The 20,730-nt window shown below is 44.8% G+C and overlaps 1 protein-coding gene across 2 annotated transcripts in view; it reads right to left on the reverse strand.

Moving 5' to 3' along the window:
• IMMT (inner membrane mitochondrial protein) overlaps window positions 1-20,730 on the reverse strand; it is a 442,904-nt gene that overhangs the window by 309,087 nt on the left and 113,087 nt on the right. The gene's annotated exons all lie outside the window — the stretch shown is intronic.

Raw genomic sequence — 20,730 nt, forward strand, 5'->3', positions numbered from 1 at the left:
TGCACGACTGGAACTGGGAGATGGGTGTATGCTATGTTAGGGAGAAATATACAGCAAGAAGGTTGGGGCTGCCCAAAGAAGTTTGATAAAGAAGGGGGTGGTTGGTCTGTGGGCAGTAGGGCAGGGGGCCATGGCACATGACATCAGGCCACTGGTGGGTGGTGCACTGTGAAGGTAATAGGGTTATAGGATACTGCAAACCTCGAATTGACTCACCTCAGCATGATGCTTTAGTGCTAGACTTTGACCTTCAACAGAGCATAGGCACACATGCTAACCGCCAGGCTGGGGCTGGGGAGGCTGGAGGGGCCTGGGTGGAGCGCCAAGAGAGAGGGGGCAGAGAGGGAGAATCGGGTACCGCTACAATATTTTTCTACGCTGCTTTTTAGTGTATGTCCTTTAAATATCTATAAAATATGTTACATATATAAAAAAAACTGATGTAGCAGCAGTCATTTTAGGAATTGGGAACTAAGGGGCACATGCATCATTGAAAATTGCATTCCCAAATGGTGCGAATTGCAAAAATCGGCCGTTTGTGAATGCAATTTGAACTTTTTGGATGCATCATAATTTTTGTACTTTTCGCAATTTTAGTAACAGCAAAATTGCGATTACTTAAATTGCGATTGCATTTAAAGAATCTCAAATTCAGATTTCTTAAATGCAATGCATCAAAATAAAAAAAAATAGCGATTTCGCTAATAGGGGGAGCAAATTACCATGAAGTTGACCTTCATGGTGCATTTTTCAAAGTTCCATTTTACACACACACATGCCCTTGGGGCATGTGCGTGTGCAAGATGTACTTATATGCAGATTTCAGGGGTGCAACAGGGTGTCCTTTTGACACCCTGGCACCCTTGAAATTGCATTCTCAATTTGCGATTCTCTAATTGAGAATCGCAAATTGAGAAGGTCTTCCCATTCATTCCTATGGGCCTCTAGGCCCATGGGAATGAATGGGGAGGTATTCCTTAATTGCAATTCGCAATTTGCGAGTCGCAATTAAGGAATATTAAGAAATCGTTATTTTTTTTAGCGATTTCTTCATGCATAGCCATGTGCGATTCCTTATTATCGAATCCTTATTTTTCGCCAATAAGGAATCGCAAATGGCAATGTTGATGCATGTGGGCTTAAGTCTGCTGCCCTACTGAACAGTATACAAAAAAATAAAAACATATGGGGTGAGCAGGGAGGTTAGGGATGCGCAGTACCTATGTAAGTGTCAACTCGGCATGCTGACATCACTTACTTTCGCGATTTTCCACACCAGGAGCGCAGAGTCACGACAAGTATTGGTGTGAAAGAGACTAAGGCCCTGAAAAGGTTGCCTCTTACCCCGAACTGGTTCACAGAGAGGGGAGGTTGGAAGGGTTGATAAGGAATCTGGCGCTAGCTAGAGTTACTACCAGATAAATCATTACCGAAGGTAAGTAACTTGTTCATCTGATAGAGACTTCTAGCTGCAGATTTCTTACCTTAGAATAGACACCCAAGCATTACCTCCCCGGAGGTGGGTCGGCAAAGCCCGATTAAATTAAACAAGCATTTGCAATGCAATAGGTCTCGTATTAGGAAAGTTTGAGCTATTAGTCTTGTAAATGACAATTTTTTTATTTATGTGTAGGTTTTGAAAATAGCTAAATTAATAGCTTTGTCATTTACAATGCCAACAGTTATAACTTTCGCAAATGTGACACCTATAGCATTTGTAATGCAACATGTTTTGTATTTATGTGACTTAGATGTATTGATATTACAAATAACAATGGCTTTTAATTTTTTTCATTAATTAATACTTAAATAAAAGTGATTGTAATTTATAATGGCAAACTTTTATAAATAACTTTTGTGAAGATTATGTTCAGTGTATTTTATTGTGACGAAAATCCATGAACAGAAGTGAAATATTAACATCTTGGAGGAGCCTAGCTCGCGGCTGTGATGGTCGCCCTTTAGCTCGGCTCCTGCAGCCCTCCGTCCTGATTGCCTATCCTGTCTTCTATCCTGTCCGGGGACGACACATTTTTGGGGAATTGGAAACATAAAGGCTTGTTTCTACTTACCATCCGACCCCGGGGTCTCGGCGTGCAGTGGCTCCGGAGTTGTGTCCTCCGAGAGATCGGGGCCTCTGCGAGACTTAGACCGGGACCTGGCCGGTGGCATCCGACGGCTCTCGGCCCCGGCCGAGAGCGAGGGCCAGTGTTGGGAGCCGATGTGCGAAGATCCCGGCGATCCTGATTCGGGCCTGCCCTGGTGGCCGCGCGGCCGATGTGGGTGAGAGGCCCCGGGACCTGACTCTGTGAAGGGGTCTCCCCCCGCCGCTGCTTTGTCCGGCGGCCCTGGTCCTCGGTGCCCGGACTCCGCTTGTTTTGGGCGCCGGTGCTGGTGCTGGCGGAGACCCGTCTTGGGCGGACGTCCTCTTGGCTTCGAGGCCGCCCTTGCTGGGACCCCCGGAGCTTGTAAAGTCCTACATTTGAGAACTGTTCTTTCCGGGGGTCTTGGTGGGCGGCGATTGGGCTGCTTCACGGAATGGCGGCCGGCCCTCTGGAACGGGAATCACCTTGTGGCGGCGGGCCCGTGTTGCCTGCTTGTGTGGGGATCGGATCTGGTGAGAGTGAGCCAACGATCAGAGATGTCCTGGAAGCCCTGAGATCCCTGCACACATCCTTAGCCCTGGGCGTCTCGGTGGGTCCGCAACGATCTGCCGCCATTTTGGGCGGCCATTTCTTCTTGTCGCCCTCTTGTTGCGATGACTCCATTGCTTCGCCCCCCTCGATTGACTTGGGTGTCTCCACCACTGATCGAGGATCGTGTGGTGTGCCGGTGACTTTGGGGCGCCCTACTTTTCGAGGCTCGGGCCCCGGGGACTTGGATGCTTTACCGCGACCCTGTTCGACATTGTTGCCTGGAACTATTGGTGGACTGCCTCCTGTGCCTGCTTCGATGACTCTGTGACTCTGCATGTGTCTATAAATCGGGACCACCTCGCCCGTTCCAGTGGCGCAACTGAACTCCTGTTTTTCGTTGCTCGTGCTGCGATTTTTGATGCATCTCTACTTTACGTTTGGGCTTCTGCTCCCTTGCGGACTTCTCTATTCCCCACGTAGCTATGCTGGTCACCATTCCACTCGATTATATGCTGATTTCGTATTTAGTGTGTGGTTTTACATTGTCATGTGGTGGGTGGGGTTTGTCGCTCGAAAGGGTTGGGGGTGAAATGTACGACTTCTGTTTGATTCCCGGTATACGATTTAGTTGCACACTGGTTTCTAATCGAAGAAAGGTGGGAGGTCCCCTTCTCATGATGTTCTGTGGCGCGTGATGGGGTGTCGTCCTGGTCTGTTTTTGACTGTACTTGTCTGGTTGGGCGGAGGGCTGCGGCCGACCGTTTTGATTATAGTTATTCTGCTCCTCCCTCCTGTTTTCTTCTTTCCGCTTTTGTTGCCTTTTTGTCTCGCTCTTCTTTCTTACTTCTCGCTATATTTCGGGTTCTGGTTTAGGGCGACAGGCACGCTGTCTGAAGGGTAGGCCATAGCCTTCTACAGGGGTGCAGGGTGGGACGGGTGGGTTGGGTTCTATTTTTGTTTGTTTTCTGGTTCTATGGCCCTTTTGTATCTCTATTTCGTGAGGCCGCGTCTGTCCCGACCTCCTGTGGTGTGTTTCGGGTGGGGGTGTGGCATCGTTAATCCTCCTGTGGTGTTTCGGCTGCCTTTCTCCTTGACTGCCATACCCCCGCTTGGGCCGCTACTCCTTTTGTCTCCTGTCTTTTCGCCGCAGGGGGCCTGTGTCGGCGTGTCTTCTTCCTTTCGTTTTTTCATATTTCCTTAATTCCCTTTTTATTGTTTTATTTTGTCTTCCCTCTTTCTTCTTTTTCCTTCCTCTTCCCCTTCCCTACTTCGCCCCCCCCCCTTTTTCCTCCCTGTGTCCTAGAGGTTCCTATGGCGGGCTGGTTTTGATGCATTGTCTTTCCGATCCCTCTGTTCTGGCTTGGTAGTATCATGGGTGGCGGGCATGTTACGAGGATAATGCTCAGGGGCCGATTGTGTCTCACATATCCGGCTTTTCTTGACTTGAATGCATTGTGTTGTCCCCCCGATATTTTGGCCCCATGCCCCCTTATTAATGTCGAGGTTGGTTACGGGATGTCGGATGCCTCCGTATTGAAAATGTGCCTGTCATACGTCTTCTCCCCATATTATAAAATTAAGCCTTCTTTACTCCTGTGTTTTAGCCATTTGGTTCCTATATTTCTTCTCCCCTTTTACAATTGTACGGCCGCTGCTTTGTGTTGATTGATTATGTACTATTTGCCTTGTGACTCCTGATTGTTTTGCACATTGCGGCCGGCCGGCTTGGTTGTAGGCCTTGACTTGTCTCTCCTTTTGATATCAATAAAGGTTTTAAAAAAAAATTAAAAAAAATTAACATCTTTTTGTGACATTTGTAATAAAGCTTGAAACATTGAGAGAACGTATTTGAACCAGTTGTTGTTGAATGGTTGCACAGAATAATGCTGCGATGGTGCTGAGTAATGCTGTGGTGGCGCTGAGTGATGCTGGGGTGGTGCTGGGGTGGTGCTGAGTGGTGCTGGGGTGGTGCTGAGTGATAATGTGGTGGTGCTGAGTGGTGCTGCCGAGTGGTGCTGTGGTGGTGCCGAGTGGTGGTGCCGAGTGGTGCTGTGGTGGTGCTGTGGTGGTGCTGTGGTGGTGCTGTGGTGGTGCTGTGGTGGTGCTGAGTGGTGCTGTGGTTGCGCTGAGTGATGCTGTGGTGTGCTGAGTGATGCTGTGGTGTGCTGAGTGATGCTGTGGTGGTGCTGAGTGATGCTGTGGTGTGCTGAGTGATGCTGTGGTGTGCTGAGTGATGCTGTGGTGGCGCTGAGTGATGCTGTGGTGGCGCTGAGTGATGCTGTGGTGGCGCTGAGTGATGCTGTGGTTGCGCTGAGTGATGCTGTGGTTGCGCTGAGTGATGCTGTGGTTGCGCTGAGTGATGCTGTGGTTGCGCTGAGTGATGCTGTGGTTGCGCTGAGTGATGCTGTGGTTGCGCTGAGTGATGCTGTGGTTGCGCTGAGCGATGCTGTGGTTGCGCTGAGCGATGCTGTGGTTGCGCTGAGCGATGCTGTGGTTGCGCTGAGTGGTGCTGTGGTGGTTCTGTGGTGGTGCTGAGTGATGCTGTGGTGGTGCTGAGTAATGCTGTGGTGGTGCTGAATGATGCTGTGGTGGTGCAGAGTGGTGCTGTGGTGGTGCAGAGCGATAATGGGGTGGTGCTGAGTGATAATGGGGTGGTGCTGAGTGATAATGTGGTGGTGCTGAGTTGTGCTGTGGTGCTGCTGAGTTGTGCTGTGGTGCTGCCGAGTGGTGCTGTGGTGGTGCTGAATGATAATGTGGTGGTGCTGAGTGATAATGTGGTGGTGCTGAGTGGTGCTGTGGTGGTACTGTGGTGATGCTGAGTGATAATGTGGTGGTGCTGAGTGATGCTGGGGTAGCGCTGAGTGATGATGTGGTGATGCAGAGGACATAAAGGCACAAAAAACGAGTCTAACAGGGGGCAGAAGGGCACAAAAAACAAGTCTAACCGAGGGCATGAGGGCAGAAAAAAAAAGGGAACGAGAGTTTGGCTATTGGTGTTGTAAATAACAATGTGCCTGTAAAAGAGAGGGACACATGTTGGTCCACAGACATAACACAGTGAGGAAACAATAAAAGTACAAAGCATAAATATTACAATAGACATTATATAGTAAGATCATGTTTCTTTTGCAAGAACCCACAATGTGGTGTGTAAGTGCAAAACATTTCTTTCCGTGTGTAAGCAGCTCTTTTGACATAATTTATAGTATATATTTGCTTAGTATAGTACCCACGTTGCTGACTATCGCACTTATTGTGCCTTATAATTGCAACACATACCTTTTTGAATTAAAGAATCAGCAAGCGAGTAACAATGTGGTCCGCTGGCAAAGTGCTTCAGCACCACATCAAGATCAGAAAGCGCTACCTAAATTTTACTTAAATAAAACTTACCAGTAGTAAGCAAGGTGACGGTTGTAAAAGGAGGTATGTGCCTAACTAGTTCAAAGCCTCACAGACACGGTGTTCAAGCAAGCCATGGTATTTCGCAGCAAAGGAGTATGCAGTGATTGAGTGTGAATGAGCGGCATTTGGCAGTGAAAGCACACAGGACTGTAAATGCTTCCAGATGGGCTGAGGAGAAGGCGTGGTAGGGCTTATTTGGCAGCGTTAGTGAGGCAGAGACAGAAGGCGAGCTTCAATGGCTAAATAAAGTCTTGCAACAAGCTGGGCTTCCCAATAACGTGAAAGTTGGGACCAAGCAACACTATTACAGGTTAAAGGAACTGCGAGGAGGGGTGGGACAATGAAAACTAACTACAATAGCGGATAGAAGGCCACAAGTTAAACAAGGACGGAATATAACTAGAAATAAACCAACTGAACAATGCAGATGGAGTTCTTTAAACTGTGCAGCGTTAAAACATTTATCTTTAATGTACCATTATTTCCAACAGTTGCTGGCGGTCTGACCTAAAATATGGCAAACTTATTTTGACTTTTTAAAAAAGCTACAAAATAAATAAATAAATAATGAGACAATATTTAAAAACTTTTTTGTGTTCTCGTTTGCCAAAGCCTGAGTATGGCACTTCAAAATATGTGGTAACCGGTATGTTGAAAACTCTACTGGCCCCGGGGCGCTAGATTACCGAACTGCAGTTAATGGTACATGAAAGGAAATGTGTGGTTGCCACTCACCCTATATATCAACAAACCGGGTTACACCAGCGAGAGCATCTGTAGGGCACATTCCTGACTGGGATTGCATAGAGGGAATGGGGGATGTGACATACAGTAGCGCAGTTCTTCTCCACAAATAAATCAGCGTAAAAATCTCAGACGCAGGGAACACAACTCAACACTCGCCCTGACACATGAACAATTAATAGCATGTCTGAGCTGTGACAAACCAATGAATTACGTATGTTGTGACCATTTACGAAAAGTCAAAACACAAATTAGCTTGCAGCCGACTGTCAGCACAGTTCTCTCCCCAAATACCCAATTTGTATGTTTGTGTGTGGCAGAGAAAGGTCACGTTCCTGCGCTTGAATTACTTAAACCTACAAAAAAGTCTACTAGGTAGAAACGCTCAATTGCACACAGGAAGGGATGTGAACATAATGAACAAGGGGGAGCGGCATGCATAATCCTGATCTAGGAAGAAGCCCAGGGGAGCTTTGAAGCTCTCTGAGAATGCGAGTCACGGCCTGGCGGCCGTGAAGTGTGAAGCAGTGGGCGGGGAAACACAGGAGCAAATAGTAAGGGGAGGAGAAATGCTGCTGGCAGGCGGAAGGCTCGGGCAAGCTTGTGCACGAGGACGTGCACTTGTGGAAATCCGCTTTTAGATGCTCTCGGCATTGCGAGGGGCCCATTCCTTTGAAGTGTCGGGTCTGATGCAATTATGCGAGGCAGGCTGGTTAGGAAGCAAATGGCAAGCGTGCTGTGGAAGCCTGTGGGAGGGAGGCTGAGGCTTTGATATGGGGAAATGCGCGTGCTTGTGGTCACGTGATTTCACGTGAACTGTTGAAAATCCGCTTTTTAGGAGAGCTTACTTTAAGTCTTGGTTTCACAGCATTAGACTCGTCCTATTCATTCCTGCGGAATGGAATAGGCCGAGACCTAAAAATGCAGGTCACCATGGACCGCACTGTCCAGCCGGCATTGTTGTTTAAACATGTGCAGAGGCACCCACGTTGCTGCCTGGCAGATATTGGGAAGAGGAACACAGAGTACTAAAGGAGTGGTCGCAGTCTTGGCTGTAGTAGTAGTATGAGCCTGCAAGCCCTCAAGGAGCGGTTTCTTAGCCAATGCATGGCAGAACTTAATGCATGACAATCAATCGTGCGATGGTTATTTTCTACATAGCTTTCCCTTTATTTGCTCCCACATAACTCACTAAGAGTTGATTGTTCATCCGAACTCTTATGCAGGCATGTAGAACAATGCCTTTTGATTACAGGTGGTGGAGTCTCGTCTCTTGTGGATCGATGAAGTGGGGAAAAGAAGGTAGACAGGGTGATGTTTTTGCCTACATGGAAAGGACTTGTAACCTTTGGCAGGAAAGTGGCAGGTTTCCAGAGAACCAGTTTATCTGGGTTCGAGGTGGTATAAGGAGTGTGCGTCGAGTGCGATAGTAGCTCGAGGACTGCTAGTATGGCCACTAAAAAGGCAGTTTTGATGGTCAGCAGCCAAAGAGGACAATTGTGTGGAGGCTCAAATGCGGCACCCTCGAGTACGGTAAGGACCAGCTTGAGGTCCCAAACGGGTGGCGAATACCCTCTTGGTGGGGGAACGCCTGGCTGCCAAATAACATTACAGACTTTGATAGGAAGGTTGAAAGCTGTTAACTTTTGCCTTACAATCTCCGAGCATGGTACGCAGGTTCAGGTCCAGAGTCCTGCCTGTTGCTGCAACACAAGATCCACCTGTAGAGGGAGCATGATAGTAGGACAGATGGTCATGCTCAACAGCTCAGGATACCACACTCTTCAAACCCAATCTGGCGCCAAAAGAATGACTTGTGCCAGGTCGTTCCAGATGTTTGTGATAACTCTGGGCAGGAGTGGTATGGGAGGAAAGGCGCACAGGAGGCTGGAGCTCCACTTGAGTAGAAGTGTCTATGAGTGAGAATCAACTTAGAAACTCCAGCACGCAGAACTGCGGACACTACGTGTTCTCAGCAGTGACAAATAGATCTAACCAAGGCCCTCTCCCTACTGCTAAAAGAGACCTTGCAAAACCTCAGACTGGAGGTAGATACAGCAGAGCGGGGGTCATTGCTAGTTGTAGTACCCCTGGCTCTTTTAAATTCACACTATGCTCTCTTTATGGTAGCAACATTGACGAAACGGCTCTATTGGAGTGGGTATCAAACAAATTGGTGCATTGGGAACTGCCAATCGTGATGTGTGGAGATTATAATATCAATATTCGTAGTGATTGGAAGATGGGGGAACCATACATCGGCAAAAAACCTAAAGTCTATCAGGCTTTGTGTAGTATGTGTCAGGAGCACGGGTTGTGTGATGTGTGGGGGGAATTAAGACTGCAAGAACAAGGGTACACATATTACTCTACGCCCCATCAGAAGCATGTGAGATTGGATTACTTTTTTGTCTCACATACAATCAGATAAAGAAGTGTAATTGAAAAAGCTCCTAGATATCGGTCAGACCACAACCCATTAGTGCTGGAGATACAGGGATTGGGGGAGCACATGAAGCAATGCTAATCATGGACGTTCGAAAGAGCTCTATTGGCGGATGAGGCTTATGTGGAGTACATGAGGAAGAGGATACTAGAGTTTCTAGGAAAAACCTTGGATCAGCCTCCTTGGGCATAGTATGGGATATATTAAAAGCAGGGGTACGAGGTGAAACTATGCAATTTGCAATGAGGAAAAACAAAAAAGAGAAAGGTGAACTTCAGAATTTACAAAATGGGTTGGCTCAAGCCGAATGCAACTTGATTAAGGCTATAAAGCAGAAAGAAGACATAAAAACAGTTAGCCTGGGGTAACATAAGCAAAACTCTAATACGGGAGAAATTGTTAAAGAAAGCTGTGGATAAGGCAATAGTGAACGGTGAAGAGATGTATGAATGTAGTGAAAGGGTAGGAAATGTCCTTGCGGTAAGAACAAGGCAGGATGCTACCCGAAATGAAATTAGGGCGATTAGGGACTCTGTGGAGGGATTGAGAACGGAAGCAGGGGAAATCCGAACGGTGTTTTGTACTTTCCATCAAACTCTCTATACAGAAGATCAGAGGGAAGGAGCACAGGAGACAGAACAGATAGCGCAATACTTTAACCAACCAGCTGACTGTCTCTTGACGGGAGACGAAAGGGACCAGTTAGATAGACCTCTTGAACGAGAAGAAATATCAAATGCTCTGACTAGTCTACCAAAGGGGAACACGACAGGACCAGATTTGATCCCCACTGAATTCTATGAGGTCTTCCGGGAGCTACTGAGGGATACAATAAAGGCTCTGTTTGTACAAATTGAGGGGGCGGATCCACCAGCCTCTTGGGTGAAGGCAAAGATAGTAATATTTCCTAAAAAAAAAAAAAAACTGTGGCTGAGTTAGGATCTTACCCGCCAATTACCCTCATTAATGGGGACGTGAAGATATATTCTAAAACTCTGGCATCTCGTCTGGCAGAGGTGATTCAGAATATTGTATCCCAGAGCCAACATGGATTTGTCCTGGGTAGAAGTAGTCAAGTCAAGTCAAAGAATTTATATAGCGCACTACGTACCCAGAGGGTTTCAAGGCGCTTAGGGAGGGGAGGAGGATTACTTGTCAAATATCCACGTTTTAAGTTGCTTTCTGAATGCTAAGTGGTTCTGGGTAAGGCGAAGGTGAGTGGGGAGTGAGTTCCATGTTTTAGCGGCCAGGTATGAGAAGGATCTGCCTCCCATGGTGGTCTTGTTGATGCGAGGTACAATGGCGAAGGCTTGGCTAGAGGAACGTAGTTGGCGGGAGGGGGTGTACTAGTAAGCACGGCCGGAAAATCATAACACTTTTTGACGTAAAACAGGTAGCAGGAGACCCTATGGCCACGATTTTCCTGGATGCTGAAAAGGCGTTCAATAGGGTCTCCTGGCATTTCCTGTGGGCCTCAATGTCCTAGAAAGGAATTGGGGAACAGTTTTTTCTGGCACTGAAGGCTATATATAAAGACCCGGAGGCAAGAGTGTTGGTGAACGGGGGATTGACCGAGGCATTTAAAATGACAAGAGGCACAAGGCAGGGGTGCCCCTGCTCCCCGCTACTGTTCGCTATCTATATTGATCTCTTTCGGAAACAACTGGAACGTGCATCGGATATTCCTCCACTATTCAATACTGGGCCAGTAGAAAAGGTTTTAGCATATGCGGACAAGGTCGCATTAGTCACTACTCAACCGGATATGGCTATGAAAGCAAATCGAGAATGGGGCCCAAAGGTTTGGCTCAGTATCCGGTTATGCTCTGTACAGGGCCAAAACGAAAATAGTTGTTAACAAATATGTCCCAAGCACGGATAAAAGTCGTAAAAAAACGGCATATCTGGGAGTAGTGATCAATCCCGAGATCGGTGAGATAGTCAAGGAAAACTTGAACCATGCGCTGCAGAAGTGAAAAAAAGCACTTAAGAGAAAGGACAATCTACATCTTACTTTGATTGGCCGAGTAAATATAATGATCTACTTCCCTAAGGTTTTATATTTTATACAAGCAATCCCCCTGATTTTTAAGAATTTCTGGTTTAAAAAATATGGAAATATTTTTTCACAGTTCATTTGGGTTTACACAAGACCTAGAAGGGCAATAAAAATGTTATATTTACCCAAGGAGCGTGGAGGTCTCACGTTGCCAAATCTTAAATTATACTGGTGGTCAACTTCCATTATATACTATAGACCCTGGCTGAATTGGACTCCGGGGTTGGAAATTATAAGTTGGAATAATGCATATGTACAAGTAAACTTTCTAGACATAAGAGGATGCCTATGGCGCCAGGTTAACTACGGGTACTACAAAAGAGTGCGCTTTAACACACTTTTGGCAGCCTTTAGGGTATGGTCGGCAGTACGACGTTTAGTAGAGTTAGCACAAATAAATTATTATACACCATTTGCACAGAACTGTTGCCAGATATTTTTAACAACCAATATTTCAAGAAATGGATACTCTGGTATGACTCCGGTTGGATGTCTTTTCACACCAGGAGGTTTAAAATCTTTTAAAGTAATAAAACAGGAATTTGCGCTCATAGGGATTTCTTTAAATACTTACAGGTGAGGGATTTTTTGTTAAGAAAGGTAGGAGGTATACAGAAAGCTGATGGCGGTAAACAAGTGGCGAGTTTAAGCCAACATGAGGCACCGAAAATTGGATACATTTATGTATTATTAAATCATTATATGAAAGACGATTTGGGAAAATGTTCAGAAAAGTTGCAGGAGATGTTGGGAATAACAGATAGTGAGTTTCAAGAATCTTTTTTTTAACACCATAGGGATTTTAATGCCTGCTAACCTCGAGGCACAATTTTATAAAACATGTTTTAAGTTCTATTATACGCTATATCGGATCACTAAGTGGGGAGAGGGGAAAGGCACATCTTGCCCAAGATGTGCACTCTATAAGGCAGATCTGATACACATTTGCCATTTGCCAGGAACTCATAACGCTGATAGGAGAAATAGACTTTCTTGGTAAAAAAGGTCACAGATACAGGTGAAAATTATCCCACAGGTAATAATCTTGGGAGTACATAGCCTGGGCATCGAAGGTGTGGCCTTGATCTGTATAGCAATGGCAATTTATAGAATTGTCTTAGCATCGGCATGCCTTGACCCTAATCCACCTACCTTTCAGCAGTGGCTAGCTCGCTTCATGAAAACCTATAGCCTCGAGAAAGCTATCTATGATAGAAGGGGTATTAAAGCGAAAAGGAAAGGACAGAAAATCTGGCAACATCTTAAGATATGGAGGGCTCAAGGGGAGGAATAAGTTGCTGGGATAATTTATTGTTAGGACAAAGTCTGTAGAGATCTTACATATTCACTATATCGAAACTGTACCAAGTTGGCTTGTGGAATTTGCTGAAAAGATGCACTGGCACTTTGGGATAATGGTAGTGAATGTTATAATGTCGATTGAGATCGTATATATGCACCTTATGTAAACATTGTTTCTTAATAACATGACTATTATAAACCCATTTAATGTAGCACTTGCACTTTAGGAGATGGCTTATGTAGGATTATGGGAGGAATGCACGAGCACTTTATAACATCTCTTTTGATCTTAACATGCTTCGATAAGGACCAGATAAAATGTGAATAGGTTCACAATAGAAGTGTGAAAAGAAAGTGACTTCGCTCTAAAGATTAAGGACAGCATAAGGGAAAGACTCTGGATAAAGGACTTGTTAATAATTGTAGGTTTGAAAAAACCCATCACGAAATATGGGAATATACTTTTTTTTGAAGGGTGGAGTGGGAAGGGGACAAAAATGCACAAAATATGTGTGAGAGTTTTAGAAGGAACTGAACTTGCTACTATATATTCTGTTTTCTCACTCAATAAAAAAGATGTTTTTTTAAATAAATCTTATTATCTAGTCACATTTGCTCTGCTTTCAGAGACAGAGGTCAAAAGTCAGTTTGTCTCCCCTGAAGTTAGAGGATTTTCAACTCGCCAAAAAGGACGAGTAGTCCCTAAAAAAGCTTGCTCAACAATGCAAGAGGGCAGGTGGATTTTTCAAGCCCTGCACTCAGTACAGAGATCTGGGCCTAAATCCATCGTTTTTTTGCTCTCTATACCATTCCAGTTTGACACTAGCCGTATGCAAATCAGTCTTGGCCCTGTGCCCAATGGAAACAGGTAAGCCCGAACTGCCAGGCCAGGTCCTCCCTGGACTGGAAACATACATCCTAGGACCGGTTTCTGGGTTTCACCTCTCTTCAGCTAGGATACCTTGACTCCAGTGGCATGGAGAGCACGTGACCTACGTCTGGGCATTCCTGTCCCACTTGGGGTGCAGATGCAAAAAGAACAATTGATATTACTTTTGCATTTGGGGGTATGCTCAGACGTGGGTCCTGTGCTCACAGCGCCACTAGATCCAGGCTAGCCTGGCTGATGAGGGATGATGCCCCGAAACCGGTCCCAGGAGGTTTGTTTCCGGTCCAGGGAGGACCAGGCTTGGAAGTTGGGCTGGACTGTTCCCATAAGGAACAGGGTCAAGACTGATTTGCATATGACCGGGTCCAAACTGGGGTGGCGTGGTGAGCAAAAGAATGATGGACTAAACCCAGATCTTTGTGACTGGGGTGAATGTTTGCATTGTTCAGCATTCGGTCCATTAATTGTTACTTTTGAAAAAGAATAAACATGGCAGCTTTAAGTAATCTAATAAATTGAAATTTTCAATGTAATCCAATGAATGAGAAAAGACAAAAAAAGGCACAACACAACTCAAGCAAGGTGAAACATTTTGCAGAAAGCTCTGTATGTTTCGGCCCCTGGGGCTTGAGCAAATACATTTGGCTTCTTTGAATCACCATGACTGCGTACTGACCGTTTGTTTCCTTTCAGATAAATGTGGCTTTCACAAATGGTGCAGTGACTCGGATTAGACGGATTTTGTTTCCAACAAATAAAGGCGCCATGGTTAAAAGCCATGGAACTCCTGCTGTCTCGGACATGCACTGCTAGACTGGATTTTGTTCCGCGGACCCAGACAACGTAATTCCCAGAGGTGAACTGCCTTACAGTCATTCGCAGTCATTCTGGAATAAGGTAGGACACAAGGACTGGGTCTATTGTGTATAAAGGGGATTAGGGGTCCTTAAAAAGGTGAAGAGGAAACCGGGTTTCCAGCTCCAAATGTGGGAGAAAACATAGAACTGGGATTCTGAGTATGGTCTAATGTAGGACCATTAGACCAAAAGGCCTTAATAATGTTTCATAGAGACAGGGTCTCTGCAAGTGATTAATTGCATTTATAAAAATGTTTTCTTTTGAAAACGTTGAGAAAATTGTTTTGCTGTGGGTCCAGATGCCGAATATTTTGCAGTTTAGATGAGACTCAACCCACACTGGAGCCCTGGACTCCAGTGTGATTTGTAGTAAAGAAAAAGGTTACCATATGGTACTGCTTTTAGATAAATGGCAATATTTAACTTGAGATGAGCCATTCAAGCAGTGGTCTAAGGGAGGTTTGTTTGAAAAGGGAAGGTTAGATTATTTAGAAGAATGTCAGAGCTAGTGAAAAGAAAGGCAAGGGGGCAAGATTGCTAGAATGGGATATCTATCATGCATTGAGAAGCTATGTGTAAGGTAGACAATGGATGGATCCGAAACACTGCCATGGGAAATTAATGAAATATGAAAGACAAAAACAGAATGAGAAATACAACGAGGCATGTAGAGGAGGAAATGGCAATCGAATTTTTTTTTGTTCAAAAGGAAAAACAAGTCAAACAAATAAACCTGTCTGCTTCACCTCCTTTCAAACAATAGGGGGATAGGTTTATGGAACAGCTAATACTAAGTCGTCCAAAGCCTCCACCATATCAGGGGTCTAACAAGCTAAATAGCTCTCAACTTGACAAATCAGTTCACAAGAAAAGGAGCAGAAGGAACAAGGATTTCTTCAATTGAAAACACAAAGTCATTAGAAAGGCTAACAAGGTCATTAACAAAATTGGATGAAAGGGAGCAGAAGATAGTGAATAAATGGGTAGGAAGCGTGCAGATAGAAGGAACAAATTGAACAACAGTGGTCCTTAAAATGACTTTTTTTTTTTTAGAACATTTGAATAAAATATAGCCTGCAATAAGTACTATATTCCATAGTGTCCAGCCGGACATACAATTTTAATCAATTGAGTGTATAAAGAGGTTTTAAAGAGCAACAAACAATAAAGTGGGATACAATCCTGCATCTGGTACATAAGAACATGACAAACAAACAAACATTAGTATTTTCAGGCAAAAAGAGAGAGAAAGCTTCTGGTCAATGTAAGTACAAAACAAGGTATCCAAAATAGTTATCACACTAATGTAACATAATGGTTGTCTATGTGAAACTTGTTTCGATCCCTTTAAACGTATAATGGGATCATCATCAGGACTGTTAATCACATGCCTGAATATTTAGAACTGCCTAGGAGGCAATCAGTCGTGTAGATGTACGTGGATGAGGCAAACCAGCAGGGGAGAATCGGTTCCTTGGCTCAGATGGAGCCTCCGGACATGGTATCCCCAACGTGAGGAAGGTTCCTCAGGGTTAATCACTGCCGGAAAATAGATCCGATGAAACGGGAGTCGTGGGGGGGGACAATGCCTTACAAACCGGCGTCAGTGGGCACGTTTAGCTTTCTGAATGGCGCGACGGGTGTTATCTAAGGATGGGTTAGATCACACCATTCAGAAAGCTAAACGCGCCCACTGACGCCGGTTTGTAAGGCATTGTCCCCCCAAGACTCCAGCTTCATCGGATCTATTATCCGGCAGTGATTAACCCTGAGGAACCTTCCTCACGTTAAGGATACCACGTCCGGAGGCTGCATCAGAGCCAAGGAACCGATTCTGCCCTGCTGGGTTGCCTCATCCACGTACATCTACATGACTAATTGCCTCCTAGGCAGTTCTAAATATTCAGGCATGTGATTAAAACAGTCCTGATGATTATCCCATTATACGTTTTAAGGGATTGAAACGCCGTCAACCACTTGAATAGTTTCACACAGACAAACATTGTGTTACATTAGTGTGATAACTATCCTGGATAGCTTGTTTTGTATTTACATTGACCAGAAGCTTCCTCTCTCTAAATCCTAATGTTTACTTGTTTGTTTGTCATGTTCTTATGTCTTGGATGCAGGATTGTATCCCACTTTGTTGCTCTTGAAAACTTCTTTATACACACAATTGATTAAAATTGTATGTCCGGCTGGACACTATGGAATATAGTACTTATTGCAGGCGATATTTTATTATTCAAATGTTCTAAAAAAGTCATTTTAAGGACCACTGTTATTCAAATTAATACCCAATGTCCTTAATTACCCTTTGGGTTCCTTTGTACCTCTGTAAACTGATAGAAGGAACAAAGGCTTTGGGAATGTTGCCGTAGTTTCCTCCTGTATTCACCGAAATGATGTGATACAATGCACTAAAGGCAAAGAGTGGGAAATGGTGCACACAGTAAAATGGAGGAGAGACAATTGAAAAGAAAGCAAACATATATGTCCAGATAGAAATAATAGAAGGGATAAAGAATATACTCAAGCCGAAGGTAACCATTTCCTGGAGAGGGATGAAAGATTCAAAATTGCGCAAGTATATGCTGAATGGTTTGACGATGTGAACATCAAGCATAAAAGATGCCAGGAAATACATAAAAAGAGGAAAGGAGATTTGGCAGAGAAGAATGCAGATGGAAATTCCAAACAGCGCAGCATAGAAGGGGAGAAGGGCACTGTAGAAAAACAAAACGTGAACAGAATATTATGTCTGGCACTGGGTTGGATGAGGACCATAAAATAATGAGGGTGCATGTCCCTTGAACACATGAGGAATTGCACAGATTTGCTGTTCAATATCCCGCCATTAGACAGGATAGGGAGGAATGGTACAGGCAGACTAACATTACACTATAGACATGTTACTTGCTGTTAGAAGATATGGAATTAATATCTTTTGAATAATATCTAATTGAATAAGAACACGCACACAGCACCTCAACCAATGCTAGGTCGACACATCGCAAGCTGTTGAAATTGTTTTAACTAGGTTGTGTGACTAGACACAGTAAGAGCGGTGGTGGAGGATATGAAATTGCTCAGAGGTTCGACAGCGAACATAACCCTTTGCTGCTAAGAATGTCGGGCACAGGAGGAGCCAAGATGGCGATCGAGATGGCTGCTTAAACGCTTGGCTCCGTGCACCCTCCCGCCCCGCACGTATATCTCTTATTTAGGGCGACAGGCACGCTGCTGGGGGGGGGGTAGGCCGTAGCCTTCTGCAGGGGTGCAGGGTTGGGGGTTGGGGGATGGGTTTGTTGTTTTGTTCCTTTTCTGTCTCTATGGCCCTTTGCCCTTTTCTTTTTCGATGTCATCGTCTTCATGTCTCCCATAGTGTGTTTTGTTTTGAGGGATGGGACTAGTTCGCCATGATTGCTTAGTGTTTATTGCGTCTCTCCTTGCCCTGATGCCCCTCCCCCCGTCATTCTCAATCTCTGTACATCGCTGGCGTAACTCTTGCTTTTAGTTAGCTGTGCTGGGGGAATGTATGACTGTGCGACATTGATTCTATTTTATTTTCCGTTATTGTAAAATGAACCGACTCAGATCCTTCTTACTGCGTGGTACCTTAACTGTATGTCATATCCTGGATGTTCGTCAGCCCTCGACCTCCGGCCCGCTGTCTTTTGTACGCTATATTGCTTCTTTTTGTAATTTTTCCTGATTTGAGTGGCGGCAGGCCGGATTGGTTGTAGGCCTATGGTTGTATTTCTATGCTGAAACAATAAAGGTTCTTAAAAAAAAAAAAAAAAGAATGTCGGGCACTGCCCTGAATAGGAAGCCACCTAGTTGTATTCCTGGAGCAGAAGAGCCTCCTGTAACCAACAATCGCAGAAGAGTCTCCTGGCCCAAAGTCCTAGCAGACCAGGTCCTATACACCAGGATATATGAGCTATTCAGACTTTTTCTTTCGGGCTTGAGCAGCAGCTTGGGCTGTGCACATTTCTCTGAATTAATTCCATTACTATCGGTGCACAGGGAATTTTAGGACGCCCTTCAAATAGTTTTCACTAAGAATAGCTCTGGTAGAAGGCCTGCTAGCTTAATAGATAATAAATGGTACAACAGCAACTGCAAGCTAGCAAAGGAGGCATTACAATTAGCTGTCAAGGAGCATAGTCAGTGTGGGATAGCTCTGGCACGTAAAGATACAAAGCTGCACTCACCAAAGCCAAGTGCAACTTCGCAGACAAAACTTGCCAATATCTGGTATTAGCTGCAAAAGGTAATGACAGTCGCATATTCTGGCACATCATCGCAAAATGAAGTTTGGAGAATGCAAATACTCTTAGTTACCAAATCCAGCCGGAGGTTTGGGTGAAACACTTTTCAGGACTATATTCCAAGGCAGGGGGATCTGGCTGCAATTATAGATCTAGAATCAATCAAACCACTGTTAACACCCTTCCGGTCACGGACATGACTGCCACTGCACTGGTTTTCAGTTTAGAAGATACCCATTCAGCAATTAACAGACTAAAAGAAGGAAGAGCCCCTGGCCTTGATCAGATACCAGGGAACTTACATAAGTTAGAACCCATGATTTGGGCCCCGTATATAAACCTCTTGTGAAATTGTATATTGGCTAATGGGGATATTCCAGCAACTTGGAGGGGAGCTTAGATAATCACCATACATAAAAAGGGAGGTGCCTCTGTCCCTTCCAACTATAGACCCATCAGCCTGATTGACAATTTACAAAAGATTTTTGCCAGACAAGTTTTGGATAAACTTCAAGTCTGGCTAGAGGAAAATGCTACACTGTCCCCATATCAAGCAGGTTTTCTATTAAAAATTAGCAAATGCGATCAGGCTTTCAGATTCACCCTACTAACCTGGAAGTATGTGCTATTAAGAAAACAGAAAGTTTATGTAGCATTTGTCGATCTGAGAGCCTCGTTTCATTTAGTACCGCTTTCGTTGCTATGGAAAATAATGCTTGATCCTGGTGCCCCATTAGATCTGGTAACCTTGATAGCTAGACGACACAACGGCAATAATGCCCAGGTTAGGTGGGGGAAAATGGAGTATTAACAGAGAGAATACCAATACAGCGTGGAGTGTACCAGCGGTGTGTGCTTGTCCCCACATATTCTCTCTGTTTATTAATAACGTGGTGTATAGACTGCTGAACTGCAAGAATGATTTTCCCACCATGAATGGCGCGAAGGTCCCAATCGTGCTCTTTGCCGACTATTCTTTATTTATATCAACAACAGCGATGGGATGACACATTTTGGTGGATACATTTTTTCCTGCAGGGACAGGAGTTTGTTACCTAATGTTGCCAAAACAAAATATATGGTATTTGGGAAAGTACGGGGGAACTACGCAAAGTTAGGATTGCATGTGAACCTCTTGAGCGGGAAGAAAACGTCTATTACCTGGGGATAAGATTAGGTGATTCACTTGGGATTGGAACAACAACTAGACAAGAGCCATATTATCCTGTGCCACAGGTCAAAATCAATTCTGAGATTTTATAAGCAGTTCTACACTCAATCTTTAACTCGAGCACTGGAAGTATACCGAGCTAAAGCTCAAAGTGGCGCTCTGTATGGAGCAGAGATTAGGGGTCACAACAATGTAAATAAATTAACGATCTGCGAAAATATCTTTGTCAGAGCACTTATTTCGGTACCCACTACTACCCCACTGGTTCTACTGTTTTGTGGTCTAGGGATGAAGAGAATAAGTAATTTGGCCTCACTGAAATCTCTTACTTATTGGTTACACATGTGGACGACTCCCCAGCTTTCTGACTACTGTGATTCCATGAGGGAGGTATTGATGATCAGTGGTGCTAAAAATTTACCGTGGTTCAAACATATTGCAGGTTGGTGTAAATCAATGAATATGTTGGATCTCTGGGAGCAACCAGAGAAAACAACTAGTGGAGACTTATTAAAAATGAAATCTAGGTATTGTGCAGTTGTGGGCGAGTGTTATGTTACTAGATCATCTAATGGCCGCCTAACAACGCTATTCCTAAATGCCAAGCCATGGCCACGATTTGAACCTTTCCTGGATCAAATCACGCCACCACTTGCCAAAAGTTTATATGCTAGATGTAGATATGGCAACTTGCTTCTAAAGTTTCCCAGCAAGAGCGGCGTGGCTTGGCCGGCTGCAAGATGGCCACACCTTGAGTGGGCTCTGCCGGCCAAGCTTTTCATCCAACAGAATCCTGCAGCCTGAGTGATCTTTGCTGCCTTTCCACACCGCCTACCTGTTTGTGGGGATGTCTGAAACCTGCCGCCGCACTCTGTTTCTTCCGTAGATTACAGGGCCGGGGACAGGGCATCCCTTTCGTGGTGCCTGGTCGGGAGCCGCGGCGCTGG

Source organism: Lissotriton helveticus, chromosome 2_2 (assembly GCF_964261635.1).
Source record: "Lissotriton helveticus chromosome 2_2, aLisHel1.1, whole genome shotgun sequence".
Taxonomy (NCBI): domain Eukaryota; kingdom Metazoa; phylum Chordata; class Amphibia; order Caudata; family Salamandridae; genus Lissotriton; species Lissotriton helveticus.